This window comes from Molothrus aeneus, unplaced genomic scaffold (genome assembly GCF_037042795.1).
Source record: "Molothrus aeneus isolate 106 unplaced genomic scaffold, BPBGC_Maene_1.0 scaffold_35, whole genome shotgun sequence".
NCBI classification, from domain to species: domain Eukaryota; kingdom Metazoa; phylum Chordata; class Aves; order Passeriformes; family Icteridae; genus Molothrus; species Molothrus aeneus.
Genome location: NW_027099016.1, coordinates 1,650,876 through 1,669,740, shown reverse-complemented (window position 1 = coordinate 1,669,740; position 18,865 = coordinate 1,650,876). Strand labels below are relative to the sequence as shown.

The following is an 18,865-nucleotide window of genomic DNA, read 5'->3' as shown; positions in this document are numbered from 1 at the left end:
AGGCAGAGGAAAAAGAAACTCCTCACATTAAACAGATTTATCCCCATAAGGAACTAGAGGCAGTAAAAAAACTGTGGAGAAAACTGCTGCCCTCATTTGAGACCCTTGGTTAAAACAGAATATCATTATATTAATGATGAAGATTTTGAACCACATATCACAACTAAACAAATACCATTCAGCACTACCAAATTGGCTAAGCTGAAGAAAGAATTTGGGTGCCTCCCACAAGAATCGGAGGCAGAATATGTCTTCCAAGTGTCCCTCACTGGTGGAGATCAAATTAAATTAACTGAACAGGAGGCCCGTGGGTACTGGGGACATGGAGTTTTCCTAACAACAGGAGATGAGCGTGACACGTGGTCCCTGACACAATGTGTGCCTTTCTGGGCCGGGGGAATTAATCCTTTGGAAAGGGGAGACCCTTTAGCTATAGTCAGTGCCCCCGACCAGCTTTTCAAAGGCGCCCACAAAGCCACCTGCCTGCAAATGATTCATGAAAAAGGTTGATTCCTGGTTTTCAGTCACCAGTGCAATTACCTGTAAAGCCTGAAATTATGACTTCTTTAATTTGAGGGCTTCCTAAACCTACAGCAATTATTTTACAGAAAACCATAATGGCCTTGGGTCCCATAGAGAGACTAGATAGATTCCTTGGTAACCCCACTGACCAAACTGGATCTACTGATCCTGGTTTCACTCCATACTCCATCCCCTCACAGCCCCCAGCTTCTCAATCTGATTCACCTGCCAGTAGCTGTAAAGTTTGGACATGGAGCGAGGTTGCAGTAGATTTGATTAATTACAGTAGATGAGATGGACCTGTAAAAACCCTGGAAGAGAAATCAGAAAAAACAAACGGTGTTTGGTTTATCAGGGCTCCTCACGGTGAAAATTTAGGGAAGGGAAACCAGATCTCTAACTGCCAACGTTGGTGGTTGTTGGAAGTTAAAAGGGGGGTCCCCAGAGAGGTGATGGATGGTTTGCCCCTTGATAAATTACAGAAAATAATAACTAATTGGCACTATCAGAAACCGAATTTATCAGTTCAACCCAGTGCACCCCTCCCTTCTCAGAATCCAGCCAGTGAGCCAAAAGAAACCCTCTCCCAGCCTCTCCCTCAGAATTTAGGATGTGAGCCAAAGCAAACACAGAACCAGAGAAACTAGGCTCTCCATCCCTTATAGGTGAGCGAAGGGCTGGAGCATGGATGTATCTGAGAATGCTCACTAAACATAAATCAGGAGATATATTGATCACAGCTATCACAGGCCTCAAACAGGCACTTGTAACCTTTCTGATTGACACTGGGGCACAAATCTCTGCACTAACAAAAAGGATGCCCAGAAGTGTAGAATTGTTCCAACAAAGAAACAATGATGTGCTTTAAATGCCCTAGGAACTACAGAATCTATGAATGTGGCCTTAGTAAAACTCACGCTCCATGGAGAGGAGAATCAATTAGTTGTCAAAATTGGGGATATTCCAAACAATTTATTAGAGATGGATGTTATTGCTGGGAGGCAGTGGGAAGATTCTGAGGGATTCCTGTGGTCATTTGGTGTGCCATGTCTCAACATTAGACTGCTCCAAGCTGCATCCTCCTCACTGTCTAGCAAAATTACTCATGTAAAACAATACCCTCCACATTCTGGTGCCAAAGAGGGCATCAAACCAGTTATACAGGACTTGTGAGACCAAGGGGTGATAGTCAATACCCATTCTCTTTTCAACTTGCCAGTGTGGCCAGTTTGGAAACCCAATGAGAAGTGGAGGCTGACAGTAGACTTCTGCAGGCTTCATGCCAACACAGACCCTCTTACAGCAGCGGTCCCAAATTTGGCTGAATTAATGACATCAATTCAAGAAAAAGCTCACTCAATCATGGCAACTATAGATGTCAAAGACATGTTTTTTATGATACAGCCAGAAGATATGGACCGATTTGCCTTCACATGGGAAGGACAGCAATACACTTTCACTAGGCTTCCCCAAGGCTACAAACACTCCCCCACTTTGGCCCACCCTACTTTAGCCCAGGAATTAGAAAAAATACCCAAACCTGATCCTGTAGCTGTTTATCAATACATTGATGACATTCTGGTGGGGGGGGGGGGGGGGGGGGTGTGTGAAATAGAGGTAGTAGGGAAACATCAGCAGAAAATAATCTCTCACTTAGAAAGTCTTGATTTGCAGATGCCCCCAGAGAAAATTCAGAAGTCTTTTCAGGAAGTGAAGTTTTTGGGAATTTGCTGGAAAGGAGGTATGACATGTATTCCACCTGATATCCTAACCTCTTTAGATCAGATCAAAATGCCTGAATCCAGGAAAGATCTCCTGCAAGCTCTAGGATTATTAGTGCTCTGGAGAAAACATTCCAGATCTTTCAATAATTGCCAGGCCCCTTTATGACTTGCTGAGGAAAGGGGTGAAATGGGATTGACTCCTTCTCAGGAGGAAGCATTGCAATTGCTGATTTTTGAAGCAACAGCTCACCAAGCACTGGACTCTGTCCATCCCACAGATCCCTTTCAGGTGGAATGGGGATTTGCCTCCTCAGGGCTGTCAGTACACATTTGGCAGCGGGGTCCTGAGGGTCCGATGTGGCCTCCTGGTTTCCATTCCCATGGTTTCAAAGATACTGAGAAAAGATACACTACCTGGGAAAAAGGATTGTTTGTGGTTAGCTTAGCTTTCATAGAAGTGGAAAAAATTGCACGACAACAACCAGTTGCCTTGAGAGGCCCTTTCAAAGTTATTAAGACAGTCACTACTGGGACCTCCCCCCCCACCCCCGCCGACAGGGTGGCCCAAAGTGCCTCAGTTGCAAACTGGTATGCTCAGATTGAACATTACTGTAACATTTTCTCAATAACAGAAGGAGCTGTAAAAAATTTAGCGATCCAAGAAACTGAGAACTTGGGCAGCAGCCATGACAAACCTGCCTCTGTAATTAAAACATCCCCTCCTTTCTCCACCAAACGATCAGAAAATTCTTGGTTCCCTGATGCCTCTGCTAAACGGGAGGGGAAGGTGTGGAGATACAGGGCAGCAGCCCTCCACATTTCCTCTGGTGAACGAATCATTACCGAGGGAGAAGGCAGTGCTCAGGTTGGGGAGCTGAGAGCTGTTTGGAGTGCTTTCCAACATGAGGTACAGAATACCTCTCCTGTCTGCATCTACACGGACTCCTATGCTGTGTATAAAGGATGTACTGAGTGGCTTCCTTTTTGCAGCAAAATTATTGGGAAGTTAACAGAATTCCAGTATGGCAAAAGGAAAAGTGGCAAGAAATTTTGAACAACACAAGCCAAGGGAACTTTGTTGGGGTGGGCAGCCTTTCATCAGACAGATGGAAATCCAGCAGGAGAGTGGAACAATAAAGCTGATGATTTAGCAAGACTAAGTCCCCTGAAAAGGAACAAATTACAGAGGACTGGGATCAACTATTAGAATGGCTGCATGTAAAGAGACAGCACACAGGTGCGAAAGATTTGTACAAGGAAGCTCTGGCCCAGCGTTGGCCTGTCACCAAGGAAAGGTGTAAAACATGCGTATCAGCCTGTGAGCAATCGCAGACTGGAGACTGGAGAGACATCCTTTGGAAGATGACCCTCTGCATTTCAGAAAGGGTAAAGGCTTATGGGGCGCGTGGCAGGTAGACTATATTGGACCCTTTAAGAAGTCAGGAGTTAAACACTTTGTGCTGGTAGGAGTAGAAATTGTATCTGGGATGGTCCAGGCCAATGCTTTTAAAAGAGCTACAGGAGATAATACTGTTAAAGCATTGCAGCGATGGTTTGGAATTTTCCCAAAACCACAGGAAATTCAATCTGATAATGGGTCCACTTCACTGCTAGAATTGTACAGGATTTGGCAAAAAATGAAGGAATTAAATGGACTTTTCACACTCCTTACTACCCTCAAGGTAACGGGATCATAGAAAGGATCAATGGTCTTTTGGAATGACTTTTGAAACCAGAGGAGGGAAATTGGGATGTTCGGTTATGGGAAGCTGTGAAAAGTGTGAATGACAGATGGGGAGTAAATGGGTGTCCCAAAATCACTGCCTTTTGCCCAATAGCTCCAAGCATAATTGCCTCTCTAGGGAGACCAGATGATTTCAAGATTCCAGCACATTACCCTGGACAACCTGTTCTGGTGGACCTCCCTACTGTAGGGGAAGTACCACTAGTGCTAAAAACCCCTCTGAATAAACATGCATGGGTAGCCTCTGATGCTCTAGGGAGAGAGCATTGGATAAATACACACTGGATAATTCCATCATTCTAACTTTTTCTGTCCCTTAGTGGCAGGATTCTGCTGTGTTTACTTTTACAGAAGAACCCTGAGGGACATGAGGATCATCTGAACCATGATAACACTGGTGATACTTTTCTGCATCCTACCACAATTCCATGGACAGAATCCTGCTGAGTGGTCGTGGTCTGAAGCTACCATCCATCACACTAATGTTCTAGGATCATATCCCCAGTGTCACCACCTGAACCTAGAGCCTATAGTGCTGCATGACTCTGAGATATATCGCCCAAGTGAGTGGGGATGGGATCAGAAGGACTGGACTAGAACCCTAACTGGAACAATTGGTGAGTCGATTGTGGTAGCATGCAGAAAAGTGGAAGGATCTCTCTATGAGAAAGCCACCTCCATTGCAGGTGCTGGAAATTTTTTAGAACCAGCTGGAAAAAACTATTTGCACATCCCTACAACAGAACTGTGTCCTACGACAAAGTGGGAGTGTACCAAACAAATTCCCCTCACTCTGTGCTGCCGGCAGGAGTACGTTGGTAACTACACTTTAGGCCCCAGAACCAACAATGCAATTACAAAGGATTGTAGAAATTAATCAACTGACTGCTGGCATAATTTTACTTTAGCCAAACCAACTTATGTGACATGCCGTTGGCAAAATAACTTGACAAATCCATAAAGTTTAAAAGGCCTGGTTTACAAATTTAAGATAAATGCTATAACAAAGCCCACACTGAGTACAGTAGTCACACCCCAGTGGGTAGAAAGGACTGAGAGCACCCTTAGTCAACTTGATACTGAATGGCCTTGGTCCCAGGCTTTTGTTCATTTTTCCGGATCCATGGGAAACGTGAGGGATTTAAACCTATCAACTGTCATTATGCATGAAAATCAGATATACACTAGGCAGGAATGGGAAAACCAAAAAACCTGGCAGCTTCAAGGGATAGTGGGGAAAAAAATTAGTATAGGATCCGAATGATTAATGGAACTACCCATAGTAACACAACCTCAATCGGTGTTTTGACAGATCAAACAAATAAGCATGAAAAGGTTTGTACGCACCCAAGCTTACAGGATTGTTGGCACAATTTTACATTGGCACAAACCATAGAAGTGGTTTGTCTTTGGTCCAAAAAATGTAGGCCTGTAGGGCCTACATTTTAAGTTTATAGTAAATGCTATAGCCCAACTTGTTACAATTTACACCACCACCACTCCAGCCCAACCACCGCTTATGCTTAGCCCAAGAATTTTTGAAAATGGACCAGATATAATTAGGAAAACAGGACAACAACAAATACTGTTCAATCCAGCATGGTCTCTTAAACAAGTCAAATTGCTGATGCAAAGTAATGTCTCAGAAATTCAGCCGGCCTGTTCACCTTTTTTGCAAACTTCCTTTGAGGGTTGGATGACCTGATTGCAAAAGCGGAACTCTTTTAAAAGACGGACGCTAAGAGACATAACCGGTGTTGTGGGAACAGGATTGGGAATTCTAAAGAGTATTGATTCAGAAGTATTAATGAATAAAATTGGCTGCTACAACTAGAGATTTGACCAAATTACAACAACCACTGCAGTCATTGGCTTCAGGAACACACCAGTGGCTGCTATCAAACATTTTGCCAAATTGGGAAAAGGTAAATGTAAATGACCACAAATTGGTAAATGATGCACTCGGTGCTACACAAAACAACATTTCTTTGGCTCTCAGCTGTATCCAGGCACAATTGTGGATGCAGTCAGTTGCTGCCTCAATTATAAGAGAAGGTGAAGAAGGCACTTTTCCTACTGAAATTGGGAAAATAATTTAGGACAGTGCCACTGATTTTGAAAGAGAATTCCAATCCTGGTGGAACTTAGTGAATTTTACTTACAATCCCATTACAAACACAGCCATGGCTTTTGTGTTAACCATACGTAATGCCTCAGTGCATTTGATATTTCCTATGATTGCATTAGGGCTGGATGATGATGGAGCTGTTCTCTATCCTTATGAGCATTGGGAATGGGCCCGTCAAATGGGTGAGAAATGGCAAACTGTTAATTTAGAATCTTGTATTGTCCGAGAACAACAAGGGTTCATCTGTGAAAGCAATGCAATCATAGCTCAAGACATTTTTTCAGACACAGAGCAAAATATCTGTCATTTTGAAATTCATCCTAATGAGACTTCTGAAACAGTCCTTGTATATATAGGCAATAGATGTGCATGCTTCAGAACTGCTTGTGATTTTGTATTTGTAGAGAATGTTGTAGTAGATACTAAAAATTATTCAAATGTTTGTGCTTTTAACTTTACCAAGATTACAGGATGTGATTTCTCTTATGAAGCTCCAGTTACCTCTCACTACCCATTGCAATCCAACTACACACTGATTCACAAACTGATGCCTACTCCTATTGGGATGGATCTCACTTTTGTAAGACAACTGCTGCTCCATCGAGACTTAGTTGAAATCCTTGAGAAGATTCAGAAAAACAGACAGAAAGCCCTGATGACTGTTCATCACAATGTGAGACAGATACCCCGTGTCATGGAAAGGGTGGAGAAAGATGCCGAGCACAGGTGGTGGGATACTCTTTTAGGTGGTCTCCTACTGCCACGGGTGTGCTGAGCAGTCTGTGTCATCCCATTGTTATCCTTTTGATACCAATTCTGCTTGGTTTTATTTTATCAGCAGTCCCATTCGTTATGAATTGGAGCATGAAACAGCTGACAAGATTGACATCTATAGTTCATGCACACAACTTGGCTGATGTCCTCTACACTGTGGACATCCCCAAGACTTTGACACAAGGCAATTATGAATAAGCATATGTGTTTTGGAATAATCCTAATTTCCATTTATGATTTTGTGGGAATTACTTTTGATTTTTAGTGAATTGGTTTAGAAAATCATTTTAAAGTTAGTGCTTATATTATGATTTGTTTATTGCTTTTGCTTTTGATATTTGTGATTTGTTTTGACCATTTGAGAATGGTTATAAAAATAATACTATTTTAATTAATTAACCTTTTGAAAATAGTTATAAAATGGATACTGTTGTGATCAATATTAATTATGTTTGTTTATTGTCTCTCTTTTTTTTCCCTCTTCTTCCTATCCTTTCTTTTCCTCCTTTCTCTCTCTCTCTCTCTGTCATGCTGTCCCTATTTTTCCGGGTTATACTACCAACATACAGCGAGTCATGAAGACCTATCAGCGACGCTCCAGAGCCCTGCTGATGACGATCCCTTCAAGACAATTGTGAGTCACGGGGTCGTGTGAGAGTCTGTCTGAAATATCCCTCATCTGCCTCACAATTGTCATTGGGGACCACTGAAAATCTCGGGCTTTGTAGGAGAAAGTTACACAAGCCAAAGGCTTCAAGACCTGAGAGCACAATGTTAGGTTATTGTTTTCACAGGTGTTGTTTGCTGTATGCTACACTGAGCCCAATGAGAAGAAGAAGGAAGCACCGTGCCCTTTGTGCAACAACAGCCTTGGGAGCTGTCCCACCTCTCGGCCTGGCTGGATTCTCCTGAGTTCTGGGTGGTCCCCCCACAGAAGACCCTCACCTGTTTTACAACCACCGTGACAGACAGACTGAGATGTAAGGAGCCTCTCCATCAAGGAGTGAGACACGAAACCCCCATGTGAAAAGGCCCCTCTGCTCCTTCCAAGGACTGGGACTGAAACCCCCAGCCCGGGGCAGGTGTGTGGGGGAGGCAAGCTGACCAAAGCGAGATGTTTGCCTGCAGGTTGTGACCGCTGGACCAAGAACACAATGGCTCTCGTTTACTGCTGAGAACATGGACTACCTGTTACATCTATTCCTTATTGTATCTGTTTCCCCCCTTCGCAATTTCCAATAGAGTTATCATAATAAAAACCTCTGAGTTAGCGAGAGACTTTGAGATCTCCCCGACGTAACAGGCGGATCCTCGACTGGACTGGACCAAAGGACTTCGTCTCTACGTTTGGTAGCTCTATCCCCCTCTTTCTCTCTCTCTCTCTTTTTTCTCTCTCTTCCTCTATCTTCCTCTCTCCCTTAATCCCTCTATCGGATTTTGCTGTGGTCATTCAATAAAGGTGCATTTGTTTCGATTATCATTGCAAACCCCCTTGTACCGTGTTGGTTCTTTGTGCACCCTGAGATCAAATCCACGAACCATCATGAAACCCGTCCGTGAGGACGGATCGTGACACCCCCCGAGGACCCCTCCCCAAATTCCCCCCCAAAGCCCCCCCCAGCACCCCCACACCCCGCTAAAACCCCCTCAAGTTCCACCCAGACCCTCCCCAAATGCCCCCCAAACGTCCTCAAGACCCCTCCCCAAATTCCCCTTACGACCCCTCCAGGACCCCTCACCTGTTCCTGCGCCTCCTCAGCAGCTCCCGGAGCCCCCCCGTCCTCTCCCAGCGCCTCCCCCGCTCTCTCCAGCGCCTCCCGCAGGACCCGCCCAAGCCCGGGGCGGCTCCCGGGGGTCCCCGAGGGGGTCCCGGGGGGCGGTGGGGGGAAAAGGGGGCGCCCGCTCCATGCCCGGGCCCGGGGTCAGGGGGCGCCGCTTCAGGCTCGGCTCAGATTGGCTGGAGCGGCGCGGGGAGGGCAGGAGTTGCAATGGAAAGACGCCCGGTGATTGGTTGTTTTCGTCGAGGGCGCGGTGATTGACAGGAGGGGCGGGAGAGGCGGGCTTTGCTGAGGGGAGGTGCACGGTGATTGGTTAGTTCAGCTCGAGACAGGCGGGCATTGCTGAGGGGAGACCTGCGGTGATTGGTTGGTTCGGCACATCAGAGGCGGGCGTATCTGACGGGAGGTGTGCGGTGATTGGTTGGATTGGCGCACGGGGAGGCCGGTGTTCCTGAGGGGAGGTGATTGGTTGGTTTGGGGCGGGGCGTCCGCTATTGGCTGGGAAAAGTCCGGGATTTTTAAGAGAACATTCCCGGTTTTCTGGGGAAAACCTCTCAGATTGTTAAGGAAAAATTCCCGTTTTTTGAAGGAGAAACATTCCCTGATTTTTTCTTGCCATATGACCCCCAATAACCCAAATAACCCCGAAACACTCGAAATAAACCCCAAATAACCCTAAAAAAATCCCAAACAATACCTAAAAGTCCGCCAAATAACCCCAAAAAACAAAAACACCCCTCAAATTAAACATAAAAACCCCCAAATGATTTCAAGTACACCTAAAAACAAAAACATATACACCAACATAAACCCCAAGAACCCCAAATAATTCCAAATAAGCCCAAATTAACCCAAATAAGCCCAAATAATTCCAAAGAACCCCAAATAAATAGAAATAAACCAAGTAAAACCCAAGATAAATCCCAAATAGTCCATAAATAACCATAAATAAACCCCAAACAAACCCTAAATAAACCCAAAGAAACCCCAAGTAAGCCCAGTTCCTCAATTCCCACCCCAAAACAGATCCCGACCAATCAGAACGCGCAGCACTGATGACAATCCAGTTGCTGGGCAGAAACTCAGAGCACTGGCCCCGCTCAGCGATTTTCAGCCAATCAGCGCCCGGGCCGACTCTGACTCATCAGGTGCCAGGCACAGACCAAGGCCTCGCACTGCGTTCAATAATCAGAGACTGGGCGGGGTAATCTCCAGCCAATCAGAGCGTGTCTCGCTGATGACTCATCAGTTGCGAGGAGCGGAATTTGGGGAGCGGGGGAAGGTGACCCTGAGGATGGGCTGGGGGCCCCAAATTAATCCAAAACGGGGTCGGGACCCCAAAACGGAGCAGGAGGGGCCTGGAGCCCCCAAAACCAAACACAGGGGAGGGTATTGGGGGAACGATCGGAAAGGGGAAGGAGAGAGGGGAAAAGAGGGGGGTGGGACCCCCAAATTGAGCTGAGAGGGGGATGGGACACCCCAAATTGAGCTGGAAGGGGGGTGGGACCCCCAAACAGGATGAAGCCAATTTTCTTCCTGGAATATGTAAAGTAGTTTATGGATATGCAAAAAGTCTATGAATATGCAACAGGCTGATGTCATGGGAGACAAGGACCATCCAGCAAAGGTTGTTATGGCCACTGAGACCTCCGAGTTATTTCCGGGGACACCCCTTAATTAATCTGGTTTTAATTCCATCAGTCTGTTGCATATTCATAGACCCTCATGCATATCGACAAACTCATTTACATATTTCAGGAACTATTTTACATGTCCCGTCTTTGGGAGTGTCTCCCCATTTCAGGAGCCTCCACTGAAATGGAAAATGTAAACCTCCTCCCTTAGAAGACGAAGAAGAAGAAGAAGAAAAGAAGAAGGAGAAGGAGAAGGAGAAGGAGAAGGAGAAGGAGAAGGAGAAGGAGAAGGAGAAGGAGGAGGAGGAGGAGGAGGAGGAGGAGAAGGAGAAGAAAAGCTGAAATTTTGGGAATCCAGTGGGAAAATGGCTGATCCTCTGGGAATCCATTTCTTACCCCCCAAAGACAGGGCAAAGGCAGGGCGGTGGGGTTTTTATAGGGTATCCCAAGGGTGGAGTTGGGGTTTGGGTCAGGGGAGGAGTTCTTAGCAACACAAGAAGGGTGAGATCAAATTCCTGCCTCTTAGCAACAGCAGCACTCCACAAAGAACATGTCCCCAAATCCTAAATTCCCTCTAAAACAACTGAGAAATTATGGAACTGCCGATATATTCAATCAATTTCCTTCATTTAACCCAGTTTGGGGTGTTTTTAAAGGATGAAGGTGAAGCAGAGGAAAATTAAGGCCAAACCAAAAGGAGAAGCAGCCAGGTGTGTTCCCAACATGGATCACAGGGAATGTGAGTGACCAGGGCTGTGCCCAAAGTGCCTCCTCCAGTGGGGGATGGAGCTGGAGCAGCGCACGAAGCTCTGCCCGCACTCGGGGCACTCGCAGGGCTTCCCTTACCGGTGCCTCCGTTGGTGTCTGGTCAAGTTAGAGCTGCTGGAGAAGCTCTTCCCACACTGGGGACACTCGTAGGGCCTCTCCCTGATGTGGATGCGCCGGTGGGTGATGAGGGTGGAGTTGTGCTTGAATCCCTTCCCGCAACTGGAGCACTGGAAGGGCCTCTCCTCTGTGTGAATCCGATAGTGCAGGAGGAGATGGGAGCTGGTCTGAATCTCTTCCCACACTCCCCACACTCGTAGGGCCGTTCCCCAGTGTGGATCCTCTGGTGCACAATCAGGTCGCAGTTCCACCTGAAGCTCTTCCCAATCTCCGTGCACATGTGGGGCTTCTCCCCATCATGGAGCTGCTCATGGAGCACCAGCTCCGAGCTCTGGCTCCATCTCCGGCCGCCTTCCCGGCCCAGGCTGCCTCTTTCCCCCTCACATCCCTGCCATCTGTGTTTGCAGCCCCTCCTCATGCGGCAGCTCCGGGGCTTTTCCTCCCCGTTGGCTTCCTGCGCCGTGGAGCCGCTCAAAACGGCCTCTGCCACCAGGTTCTGCCGCGGGCATTTGTCCTCCCTGCTCTCCATGCTCAGCTCCTGCTCTGGGGGAGGAAGGACAAGGACAGCATGGGATTTGCCTCCGTGCCACAGGCAAGGGCAAGGAGATCCCCCCAGGGCTGAGCTGCAGCCAGGGGCTGTGCTGGGCTGGGAGATGGAGCAGCACAGAGGGGAAAGGGGCACTGACTTCCTCCTCACCTGCCTCAGTGTCCCGGGGCATCTTCCTCTTCCTCGCAGCCTCCCTGGGGTTGGCAATGGGAAATCCTGGTTTGGGGAAAACAAGGGATGAGCGCGTTTGTAGGAGCATCAGGAGGTAGGACGGTCAGGACGGACAGAGATGAGAGATCTCTGCAGCCAGGCCCTGGAACTTGCGGTTTATTGCAAAGGGCCTGGGTGCAGGGCCCTGCTTGGAGCTGCCAGGCACAGCTCGGAGCAGGCCCGAGAGAAGAGAGGGGTAGAGAGGGTGACAGGGTAAGACAGTAAAAGGGGAAGAGCGTAAGAGAGGGAGGTTCCCATTACAATACAATAAATCTTCTTCTGTGTTGAATATTCTATTTCTCACTAACCAATCTAGTACAAGATACAAATCCTAGAGCATTTACATACAGCCTGTAAGAATCACTACATCACCATACTGAATCACACATCACCATACTGAATCACACATCACCATTACATTTTAAATGCTAAAAACTCCTCTTTGGACCCCTTCTGCTGAGCTAGTAGGGTCTGCTCTGACCCTTGGATCTGTCTGCAAGCAGAGGGAATTGTTCCATCAAAAGGGGATTACCTTCAGTTGGGCCACACCATTGTTTTCCAGTTGTTCACTAACTGAGGTATCTCAAAGCTTGCTTTCATTTCAATCTTCCTTATACTTTCTATATTGTCAAAATCTTTTGCCAGACAATCATATTTATAAGGCTTTCCTGTTTCATCTTCCCCAACACACGTTGAGTTTGAAGGTCCCTCTGCCCGACTCCATCTCTACAAGTCAGTGGCCATCTGGCTCCAGAAAAACCTCCCAAACACCAAGATTCCGCCCTGAAAAAGCCACCCAGGAGTTCCCTGTCCCTGGTCCCTCCCCTCTGTTGTTCTGGGGTTCCCCCCTGTCCCAGCTGCTGGGCTCACGCTTGGATTGGGGGTCCCCCTTCTCCTCGGTGCCCGCCCTGCCCAGGCTGCGGGCAGTCCCAGCAATCCCAAAAGCTCCCCCTGCTTCGCTCTCCCCATTTCGGGATGCCGGGGCTGTTTGGGCTCCCGGGCTCCCTTCTCCCCTCATTCTCTGCTCTGGGCTGCAGCGGCTCCAAGGAGTCCCCCCTGCCCCTCTCCAGGCTCTTGAGGCTCCCGCCAATGGCGGCGCTCCCCCCTCTCTGGGCTCCCCACTTTGGGCTCCTGGGGCACACAGGGCTCTGCTCCTCCAGGCTGCCTCTGCCGGCGGCTGCCACCGCCACCCCCCGATGTCCCCCCAAGGGGCCTTTTCTGCTCAGCCTTGGACTTCTTCATTCTCCAAACATCCCCCCAAAAACCCCAACCCAGGGACCCTCTGGATATCTGGGCCGAGCTCCCCCTCCCCGCTCACCAGAGCCATGGGGGGGGGGGGGGGGGGGGGCGATGATCCCACAGGTGGGGGCTGCGAATTCAGGCAGGGATCGAAGGCGTGGTTCCCTCAGTTCAGCCTTGATCCGCTTTTGTCCCTCCTCTTCCATCCCTCCTCCCCCTGCTCCTCCCCCCTAGCCCCACCTCCTTTTCCCCCTTCATCCCTGCCCTTCCCTGCCTCCTCCTCCTCCCCCAGCAGCAGCCACACCCTCGGTGCCCGTTCCCGCAGCCCTCGCAGCCCGCGGCAGGAGCGGCGATGGAGCCGGGACAGGTCGGGATGGGCAGCGCGGGGCTCTCGGCTGCTCTCAGCCGCTGCGGGCGGGGGGAACCCGGCCCGGGCCAAAGGAGAGGCAAACTGGGCAAACTGGGCGCTGCACATCCAAACTGGGCCTTGCTGGGGACCCTGCCTGGCCACTGCCAGCCCTTGGGGCTCCTCTCGGCACATCCGCCAGGGGGAAACGCACACAGGGCTGGGGGATCCCAGCAGTGGCAGCACTGCCAGGGACTGGGCTGCACTGGGATCGTACTGGGAGTGACTGGGGCTGTACTGGGCTTGTACTGACATCATACTGGGATCATACTGGGAGTGACTGGGACTCTACTGGCTTTGTATGGGCATCATACTGGGATCATACTGCCATGCCAGGGTACACTGTGATTGCACTAATGGAGAGTGGGATCATACTGGGATTGTACTGGGAGTGAGTAGGAGCCTGCAGGGGACAACTGAGACCATGTTAGGGGCAAATGGGATATACTGGGAGTGACTGGGAGTCACTGTGAGCAACTGGGAACATACTAGGACCAACTGAAAGGAACTGGGTGCATACTGGGGGTGATTGGAAACTGCTGGGCTTACATGGGGATGACCTGGGATCATGGCTGGAGGTGACTGGGATCATACTGGCAGTGAGTGCCACTACACTGAGGCTGACTGGGAGTGCTTGTGAGCAAATGGGATCATACTGGAAGGAACTGGAAAGATGCTGGAGATAACTGGGGTACACTGGGATATACTGGGAGTGACTGGAAGGAAAGTGAGGGTGAAAGAGAGCAACTGGAACCATGTAGAGCAAAACTGGTTTATTCTGGCAGAGACTGGGAGCACATTGGGTTCATATCTGGATCATACTGGGAGTGACTGGACTAATACTGGGAGTGACTGAGTGTCACAGTGAGCACACCCTGCACAGCATCCCCCATACTGGGCCTGACTGGGAGCAACTGGGAGCAAATGGCATCGTACTGGGACTCACTGAGTTGATTGAGGAAGCAACTGGAACCATGCTGGCGGCAGCTGGGACCATACTGGGAGAGACTGGAAGTAAGTGGGATTATACTTGTGAAAAGTGCATATTTTGTGATTGGGTTTTTGCAAATATGAAAATGAATATTATACATCTTGTGTTAGAAACTAATGCTGTATTAATTCTCTTAAGAAGTGGGTTAAATACAGTTTTAGGTTATTACAAAATATTAAAATAGAAACTATGCTTGGTAAGAGACTTTCTTTAAAGAAAGGACTTGCAGCAAGATAGCAGCCCCAGGACACCTAAATCATTCAGAGAAAAAGAATTTATTGCTCTCTTATCAGAAGAAATTAACTTCTTCCCGCCTCGAAGGTGCTGTTAGGATTCAGAGGAAGAAGGTGGCACTGACCAGAATCCCATGTTTGAATGGAATTTATGCATCATGTATGAAGTGTATGAATATGCAACAGGCTATTGTTTTTAAGGGTTAATCCTTTGTTAAGGGGTGTCCTTTTTAGGGCTTGTGCTGCCCAGAAAAAGGTACCCGGACTCCATAACACTTTGTATTTGTTGTCTCATATTGTCCTAATTCAAATTGTCCAAATTTTTATTACTCTAATTGTATTACTATTATGATAATTATTTTATTACTATTAAACTTTAAAATTTTAAAAACAAGTGATTGGCGTTTTTCACAATTATGGTAGCAGAGGATGGTTACTAACACCTCGCTGCCGGTGCTTTAGGAGAGTCAGAGTGGGGAAGGTGCCCCCTGCCCTCTTCAGCAGCCTCGGTCTGTTTGCCCTGGGGTGACCGACAGACGCAGGTTATGGTGGACAAAAGGAGACAATAAAACAAAGACAAGGGAAAAAGGCTCCCTACAACCGCGGCAATTGACCCCCTAAGAGTAGTAATGTACACGAAGAACTCGGGAAGGAAAAGGGATTGGTAAGTATTTCTCAGGGGGGATGAATGTGAGTGAATGAGAGGCGGGCTGGTTGTGCCAGACCTGCCAAGTGAGTGCTGGAGTCTCCCACGCTGCGTTTCTGACTTTCCGCGGTAAGTGGCCAGTAAAGAGACAAAGTGAATGTTAAAAGGAGTGAGAGAATCCCCTGGGGTAACTGGGACTGGGTCTCAGAGAGGGGCTGGACCCCTCAGAGGAAGGGAGCAGAGGAGTTTCCTAGCCCAATCCACTAGGAAATGGGACAAAAGGGGCTCCTAAAAACCTGCTGGGTTGAGGGATAAGAGTGCCCAAGAGCATCCAGAATTGAAACCTGCTGGGCTGAGGGATTAATATTCCAAGAGCATTCAGGGTAAAGCAAAATTCTGCCGGATTGAGGATATGCTCAAGAGCATCTGGGATTGGACAACACAGGTGGATTGAGAAATAAAAAAATGCCCAAGTGTTGGGGAAGATGAAACAGGAAAGCCTTATAAATATGATTGTCTGGCAAAAGATTTTGACAATATAGAAAGTATAAGGAAGATTGAAATGAAAGCAAGCTTTGAGATACCTCAGTTAGTGAACAACTGGAAAACAATGGTGTGGCCCAACTGAAGGTAATCCCCTTTTGATGGAACAATTCCCTCTGCTTGCAGACAGATCCAAGGGTCAGAGCAGATCCTGCCAGCTTGGCAGAAGGGATCCAAAGTGGAGTTTTTAGGGTTTAAAATGTAACACAGTGTGGTAATGTAATGATTCTTATTGGCTGTATGTAAATGCTATAGGATTTGTATCTTGTACTAGATTGGCTAGTGAGAATCAGATTATTCAACACAGAAGATTTATTGTATTGTAATGGGAACCTCACTCTCTTACACTTTTACCCTCTTACTCTCTTACCCTCTCATCCTCTCTACCCCTCTCTTCTCTCGGGCCTGCTCCAAGCTGTGCCTGGCAGCTCCAAGCAGGGCCCTGCACCCAGGCCCTTTGCAATAAACCGCAAGTTCCAGGGCCTGGCTGCAGAGATCTCTCGTCTCCGTCCGTCCCGACCGTCCTAACCCCTGACACTCAAGAGCACCCAAGAGCATCTGGGGTTGGCCAACACAGCTGGGTTGAGGGATATCCAAGAGCACCAGGACTGGCCAGAAACACCTAAAATTGTAATAGGTGATGTGAATGTAAAAGGTACCTTATTGTTGTCTTGTTTGTGTGTCAGAGAGAGTCACACACAAAATCAGCCTCAGCTTCCCGGGCAGGTGGGAAGGGGGGGCTGTGGAAAGAGGTGTGTGTGACCCACAAATAAGCCATTGTCCCTTGGGTGGGTGGGGGCTGTGACAGAGCATGTGTGTGACTGCAAACGGGCCATTGTCCCCCCGGGCCTGTGAGGGGGCCGTAGCTGAAGGGTGTGAGTGACACAAATCAGCCTCACCGGTGAACGGGCACCGGAGGCAGCAGAGTCAGGGCCCTCCCAGGAGGCCGGGAGATACTGAGACCCAGAGGCCAACGCCAAGGGGAGGGGGCCACAGGGACCCGCGATTCTCTGTCAACAGGGATCCACTTTGTGTCCTGAGCGTGTGAAAGAATGCGTGGAAGTGAATGAGAAATAAAAGCGAGTCAAGGTAGATGAATAAAAGTATATGTAATGTAGATTGTGTATTTTAAGCTTCACTATATCTCCTTGGAGGGAGGTGTATTGCACTGAAAGTAGTGTGAGAAAAAGGTTTTTTATTTTTAAGTGTGTAGTTGAAAGAAAAGTGGTATTTATGTTGTTAGTGAAAGTGAAAAACAGTGGCAGATGATGAAAAGATAAGATCTTGAAAAATGAGACAGAAAACCAGTAAGTTGGATTACAGGGGAAAAAAAAGAAAAAAAAAAGAGGGAATACAAGCATACTAGCAGAGATACCCCAAAATAGTCCTTTGGCAGTTATGTTAGCTAACAGAGATACAACTCCTTGCAAAAGGAGAAAATAGAGGGTATGTAGTAGTTGATGGGAAAAACATGCAAACTATGCAAAAAGGGAAATTAACCTTAAACTAGTAAGCTCAAACTTGTGAATTATATACTTTAAAAAGAGCACTAGAATATTTAACACAAAATAAAGGAACCATATATACTGATTGAAGGTATGCTTTTAGCGTAGTACATACCTTTAAAAATTTGGAAAGGAAAAAGATTACTTAATTCAAGAGGAAAAGGTTTAGTACATGAGGAACTTATTTTAGAGGTTTTAGAGGCATTAAAATTACCTAAAAGAGATAGCTATAGTACATATTAAGGAATCCCAAAAGGGAAAGACCCCAGAAATAAGAGGAAATAATTTGGCAGATCACAAAGCTAAGGATGCAGGAGAAAATGGAGCTGAAAGAGTTATGTTAATATTAACTCCAAACGAAGAAAAACTGGAAATTCCAAAGTTTAGGGAAGCCGAGAAAAAAGAATGAAACAAGACAGGAAGTGAACAAGATAAATCAGGGAAATGGAAACTTCTTGATGGAAGACAATTACTTAATAAAATGTGCTTACTAGGAAAATATTAGAAGACATGCATCAGAAAACCCACTGGGGTACTCAAGCTTTGTGTGATCATTTTTTAAGGAACTATGGGTGCACTGGGATTTTTAGAGTAGCAAAGCAAGAAACTAAAAGATGCTTAATTTGCCAAAGGATAAATAAAAAGGTGATGAGAAAAACAACATTAGGAGGTCGTGAGTTAGCTTGTCGACCATTTCAAAGTATCTAAGCAGAAGTTTAGATTTGTTAGGCTCTGGATTTATTTGTAAAAAAACCCATATAATCTAGAAGAAAGAGAATATGCCAGAGGTTAGACAGTAGATTTTAGGAGAATAAAAATCTTTAAAGTATCGGAAAGCCCCTAGAAAAAACAAGAAAAGAAAAAGAGGAAATGAAAGGGAGGGGAACAAATCAGAAAGGAAAAATCAGAGGAAAAATCAGAAAGAGAGTGGGATCCTCTGCAGCTCTTGCCCCCTCCGTTCGCGGCCGAGGCGCTGTCCCGGGTCCCGGCTCGCTGCCCGCCTCAGCTCCGCCTGCCCCGGTTTCCATCCCAGGTGCGGGCTCACTGCGCAGGGCAGCTCCACCTGCCCCGGCGCTGGCGGTGAATTTGTGTGCCCTGCTCCCCCTGCCCGGCCCGCGGCCGCTCTGCCGGCCATGCTGGGGAAGATGGGGTTGCTCTGTCCTGCCGCGTGGGCCGAGGTCACCGCGCCGACCGCACTGAGGGCGGGTCCCAGCCATCCCATCCCCGGCTGCCCTGCCCGTGCCAGCTGCGCTGGGCACCGCCGCTGCTGCTGCCGGGGTCTCCCACCTGCCTTTTCTCTGCCGGGAGCTGCCGGATCAGCCGCCATAAGCCATGTGGGGGCTGCCCACGCTCCGG

General features: G+C 47.7%; 1 pseudogene; it reads left to right on the top strand.

The window, feature by feature from the left end:
• LOC136570612 (zinc finger protein 208-like) overlaps positions 1–18,865 on the top strand; it is a 625,335-nt pseudogene that overhangs the window by 94,908 nt on the left and 511,562 nt on the right.